The sequence below is a fragment of the Gobio gobio genome, assembly GCF_949357685.1.
Source record: "Gobio gobio genome assembly, chromosome: 12".
NCBI classification, from domain to species: Eukaryota; Metazoa; Chordata; class Actinopteri; order Cypriniformes; family Gobionidae; genus Gobio; species Gobio gobio.
In genome coordinates this window covers 40,284,418-40,290,470 of record NC_137105.1, presented here as the reverse complement: position 1 = coordinate 40,290,470, position 6,053 = coordinate 40,284,418, and positions in this window count along the sequence as shown.

The following is a 6,053-nucleotide window of genomic DNA, read 5'->3' as shown; positions in this document are numbered from 1 at the left end:
ACTGATAGATGAAGAGGAGATGGAGGAAGAATATTAAAATCCAACAGGAAAAAGAAAAAAGTATTTGTAGGAAATAAAGATGACCATAAAAATAGTACAGAAATGTATTTAACAGCTGTGGTGGTGGCATTTATCTCGGACTACCATCTGGCATTCTTCCATTCCACACAATAATCCATTTTCAGAAAGTGTGAGGATGGTAATATGAGTGTCATCAATGCATCCAACCACTGGAAATCCTAAAGGAAATTCTAATTATTAGGTTACTTCTAGGTTTATCAAGTGAACGTCAGGATCCTGTATAAAAGGACATGCCATTTTTGTCACTTTGACAGTGTCCTTGTGATGATAATGAGCAAAGAATGAAGGTTCCTGCACTGCAAAAAATGCTTTTCTTACTTTGTATTTCTGTCAAGTGGCAGATAATTTAACTTGTTTTAAGTAAACTTCGCTTACTATAGATTTAGATTACATTTTAAAAATGTTGATATTTGTACTTGAAATACGACAAAAATACTCAGTAAGAAAAGCATTTGTGCAGTTTGAATGAATGAATAAATAAAGTATTTAAACACAGCTGGCGCTTTAAAAAGGGGAGGAGACAGAAATAAACTCTGGGTTTACCAAAGAAAACCTGCTCCAGACCAGGTTAGGTTCACAGAGTAAGTTACCCTGGTAACTGAGTATAAGTTACCTCTTTTTTAGACTTCTAAGAACACTCTAATTACCATTGAGCTAAGTCTGCTAACCTGCTTTCAAGAAGTGTCCCTGATAATAAAGTTTCTAGACCATCACCCAGCATCTCCCCACCGGTTGCCTTCTGAGCAATCTAAAATTGCCTATATCATTTCCCTATTGTTTGGTAGAGCCTTGCAGTGGGCTAGAACTCTGTGGGAGGCTAATGCTCCAGTCACACGCTCCCTAGATGCCTTTACCAGCCATATCAAGGAGGTGTTTGGACAAGCAGCAAGTGCCATTTTAGTACATGACCAACTTTACCAACTGCGTCTAGGGCGTTCAACTGTCGCTGATTATGCACTACAATTTCGAACCCTCTCTGCTGCAAGTGGCTGGAACGAAGTAGCCGTTATAACAGCCTACCGACAGGGCCTCTCTCCTTCCATTCGCACCCAAATGGCCATCTATGATGATACAGAAGGGCTGGAAAGCTTTGTTCAGAAATCGATTCGTATTGCCCAACATCTCACTGCCTGCCATCTGGACGAGCTCCCACTGCATTCTCCAGCCGCTGCCTCCACATCAAGCCTTCCAGCACCCAACACTGAACCCATGCAGATAGATTCATACCACCTTTCCCGTGTGGAATGCCAACGACGCATCACTCAACATTTGTGTCTGTACAGCAGCTCAGACCGCCATCTTATCCAACACGTCCACCGCGTCCAGCGGTAAGTACGGTTGATCTGTTACCCAGAATTTCTGCCTTAAATCAGAGAGAAGCCTTTCTGCCTTAAACCAGAGAGAAGCATCGAACATCAGGGAAAACAGCTAGTGTGTGAGTTCTGTTTACATTTTCCTCATTTGATCTGTAGTTCAGCTGTTCTTTAGAACGCTGTCTGTTTGCTGTAGTTGGCTGTTTGTTGTAGTCTGGTTTGTTATTGTTTGACCTCGTGCGAACTAACGCGTTTCACTGGGCGTGGCCATAAGCCAGCGTGCTATATAGAGCGTTCATTGTTTACTTTGAGTCAGAGAGAAGCATCGAACATCAGGGAAAACAGCTAGTGTGTGAGTTCTGTTTACATTTTCCTCATTTGATCTGAAGTTCAGCTGTTCTTTAGAACGCTGTCTGTTTGCTGTAGTTGGCTGTTTGTTGTAGTCTGGTTTGTTATTGTTTGACCTCGTGCGAACTAACGCGTTTCACTGGGAGTAGCCAGCTGTATTCAATAACGACATTTAATGCGAGTATAAATTGAGTAGTACTCCGCGGCAGCCCTCGTGTGAAGCCCTCCTCGTGTGAAGACCGAAGAGTGTAAAGACCATTCGACTCTACTCTGCGCGACTCCACTCGAGCAAGGACACCGACAAGGCACTTGAGTATAGCTATATATATATACTTTGTCCACTTTTGTGTTTTTGCTTGTTTTCATCTGCTAATTTCTCTGACCCGTATTCACAATGTGCTTCCAAATCTCTACTATTATCACACACACCCGTAAATCACGCTCTGTACATTTTAGACGCCGTAATCCTACTAATCTGCGTAGTGTACCCATTTCCTCTGCTACATTAATGTCCATTCCAATTGGTCTCTGGAATTGCCAGTCTGCTGTAAACAAAGCAGACTTTATTTCATCTATTTCCACTCATTCACATCTCAGTCTCATGGCTCTAACTGAAACCTGGATCAAACCAGAAGACACTGCCACTCCTGCGGCCCTCTCAAATAATTTCTCTTTTTCACACACCTCTCGCCAGATTGGGAGGGGCGGAGGTACTGGTCTGCTCATCTCAAAGGATTGGAAATTTGAGCCCATCCCTTCTCTATCTGACAACTGCTCATTTGAATCGCACTCAATCACTGTCACTCACCCTGCTAAAATCCATGTTGTAGTTATTTATCATCCTCCAGGTCAACTGGGTAACTTCCTGGAGGAATTGGATATGTTACTCTCTCACTTCCCTGAGGATGGCACTCCTCTGGTACTGCTCGGTGACTTCAACATTCACCTTGATAAACCCCAGGCTGCAGACTTCACCACTCTTCTGACCTCATTTGATCTTAAGCGAGTATCTACTACAGCTACTCATAAATCAGGTAACCATCTTGATCTTATCTACACACGCTACTGCTCCACAGACGTCACTTTAGTTACTCCTTTACACACCTCAGATCACTTTCTCTTAACCTCCTACTAACTCCTAACACAACACACACTCCTCCGCTGATTACCTTTCGGCGTAATCTACGCTCACTCTCTCCCTCCCGTCTATCCACTATGGTTTCCTCCTCACTCCCTCCACCTGCTCAGTTCTCAGCACTGGACACTAACAGTGCTACTGACACTCTTTGCTCCACTCTAACATCTTGCTTAGACAACTTCTGTCCCGTTTCATCCAGGCCAGCCCGCACCACTCCCTCTGCCCCCTGGCTGTCTGATATTCTCCGCGAACATCGCTCTGGGCTCCGGGCGGCAGAGAGGAAGTGGCGCAAAACTAAAAACACTACTGACCTGACCCTGTATCAGTCTCTTCTCGCTTCTTTCTCTAGTAACGTCTCCACTGCTAAAACTACATACTATCACAACAAAATACACAACTGCTCTGACTCTCGTGCACTCTTCAGAACGTTCTCTTCGCTCCTCTGTCCTCCCCCCCCCCCTCCTTCATCAACTCTTACAGCTGATGACTTTGTATCATTTTTCACACAAAAAACCTCCTCCATCAGCAGCCAATTCTCCGCACCACAAACCGACACGCACATCTCAACAACCATAACACATACACTCCCCTCTTTTTCTCTGCTCTCTGAAGCTGAAGTCTCCAAACTCATCCTTTCCAACCACCCCACTACCTGTCCGCTTGACCCTATCCCCACTCACCTCCTTCAGGCCATTTCTTCTTCTGTTACTCCTGCACTCACTCACATTGTCAACACCTCTCTTCACACCGGGACCTTCCCCACAGCATTTAAGCAGGCTCGGGTAACCCCACTGCTTAAGAAACACTCTATGAACCCAGCACTTTTAGAAAACTACAGACCGGTATCCCTTCTGCCTTTCATTGCAAAGACACTCGAGCGAGTTGTTTTTAACCAGCTCTCCACGTTTCTTGAACAGAACAACCTCCTGGATATCAACCAATCAGGCTTCAAAAGCGGCCACTCAACTGAGACTGCCCTGCTCTCGGTTACGGAGGCACTGAGGCAGGCAAGAGCGGCTTCCAGATCCACAGTACTTATCTTACTGGATTTGTCTGCTGCTTTTGACACAGTTAACCACCAGATCCTCCTGTCAACTCTCATGAAGATGGGCATCTCAGGAACTGCTCTCCAGTGGCTCAAGTCTTACCTCTCAGGTAGGTCCTTCAGGGTGTCATGGAGAGGTGAATTGTCTAAGTCACATCATCTAGCCACTGGAGTTCCACAGGGCTCAGTGCTTGGACCACTTCTCTTCTCCATCTACATGTCATCACTGGGATCGGTCATTCAGAAACATGGCTTTTCCTATCACTGCTATGCAGACGACACTCAACTCTACTTCTCATTTCAACCAGATGATCCCACGGTTGGTGTTCGTATTGCTGCCTACCTAACAGACATTTCTGCCTGGATGAAGGAGCATCACCTGCAACTCAACCTTGCAAAGACTGAACTGCTTGTGGTCTCAGCCAACCCAGCACTTCATCACAATCTCTCCATTCAGCTAGGATCATCAACCATAACTCCGTCCAGGACAGCCAGGAATCTTGGAGTTGTGATCGATGATCAGCTAAAATTCACTGACCACATTACTGCAACAACCCGGTCCTGCAGATTTGCATTATACAACATTAGGAAGATTAGAGCCTTCCTATCTGAGCAGACCACACAACTCTTGGTCCAAGCTCTTGTTCTCTCCAGACTGGACTACTGTAATGCTCTTCTAGCAGGCCTTCCGGCATGCACTGTCAAACCCTTGCAACTGATCCAGAATGCAGCGGCGAGGGTGATCTTTAACGAGCCGAAGAGAGCGCACGTCACGCCTCTCTTCATCAGACTGCACTGGCTACCAATAGCCGCTCGCATCAAATTCAAGGCACTGGTACTCGCCTTCAAAGCAACCACTGGCTCTGCACCAATTTACCTTAACTCGCTTGTTCAGACATACACACCCTCCAGGAGTTTGCGTTCTACCAGTGAACGACGCCTTATGGTGCCATACCAGAGAGGCATGAAATCACTGTCACAGACCTTTTCCTGGACTGCCCCCACCTGGTGGAATGACCTGCCTATCTCAATTCGAGCAGCCGAGTCTGTAGCCATTTTCAAAAAACATCTAAAGACGCATCTCTTCCAGCAGCACCTGACCAATCAAGAATAGCACTTAACATTCTATTCATTTTTCTGTCTGTCTAATTTATTTAAAAAAAAAAAAAAAAAAAAAAATCCTGTGTGTTCTGTGTTAGATTAACTGAGACTTGTTACAGCACTTGCATACTGTGGCCTCTGACTGTTGTAGTTGCTTCTATTGCTCTCATTTGTAAGTCGCTTTGGATAAAAGCGTCTGCTAAATGACTAAATGTAAATGTAAATGTAAATCATACTCCCTGTTGTAAAGTTTGTGTGATGATAAGGAAGAAGACAAAGGGGTCGGCTTACTGGAACTCGTACTGGTTTTATTAACTCAGTTTACTCAGGTTCTAATACTGTGCACTTCGGACAAACAAAAAGGTTTCTCATAAATTCTCAATCGTCGGTTTCTCTCTAGCAGTTCCTCTCTGCTTCCTTTCCCAGCCGAGTTCCAGTCTGTCTCTCCGTCTCCAGCTCTCTCTCCCTCTCTCTCGTTTCCTCCCGATCTATATACTCTCTCCACACCAATTACTGCAACAAGAGACAGGTGTTCATCATTTGTGTTCGATCCACTTACGTGCCGCTCGTCCTCCGACTCTCTCTCCCGTCACAGACTTCGCTACACCACACCCCCCTCGCCACATACCCCCACCGCTCGTCTCAGGTCGGGGAGCCATCCGGCCTGCAGCCCCCCCCCCCCCCCCATTTCTGGAAAGGAAGTCGGCCACAGCCATCTGCGCCCACGGCCTGTGGACCACCTTGAACTTAAATGGCTGTAAAGCTAGATACCAACGGGTGATACGCGCGTTGGTATCCGTCATGAGGTGGAACCACTGCAGAGGGGTGTGGTCCGAACAGAGGGTGAACTCCCTTCCCAGGAGATAATACCGGAGGGTGAGCACAGCCCACCGAATCGCCAGGCACTCCTTTTCTATGGTGCTGTACATCGTCTCTCTCTTTGAGAGCTTGCGACTGATGTACAGCACCGGCCGCTCCTCACCCTCCCTCTCCTGGGTTAAGACTGCCCCCAGCCCCTTGTCCGACG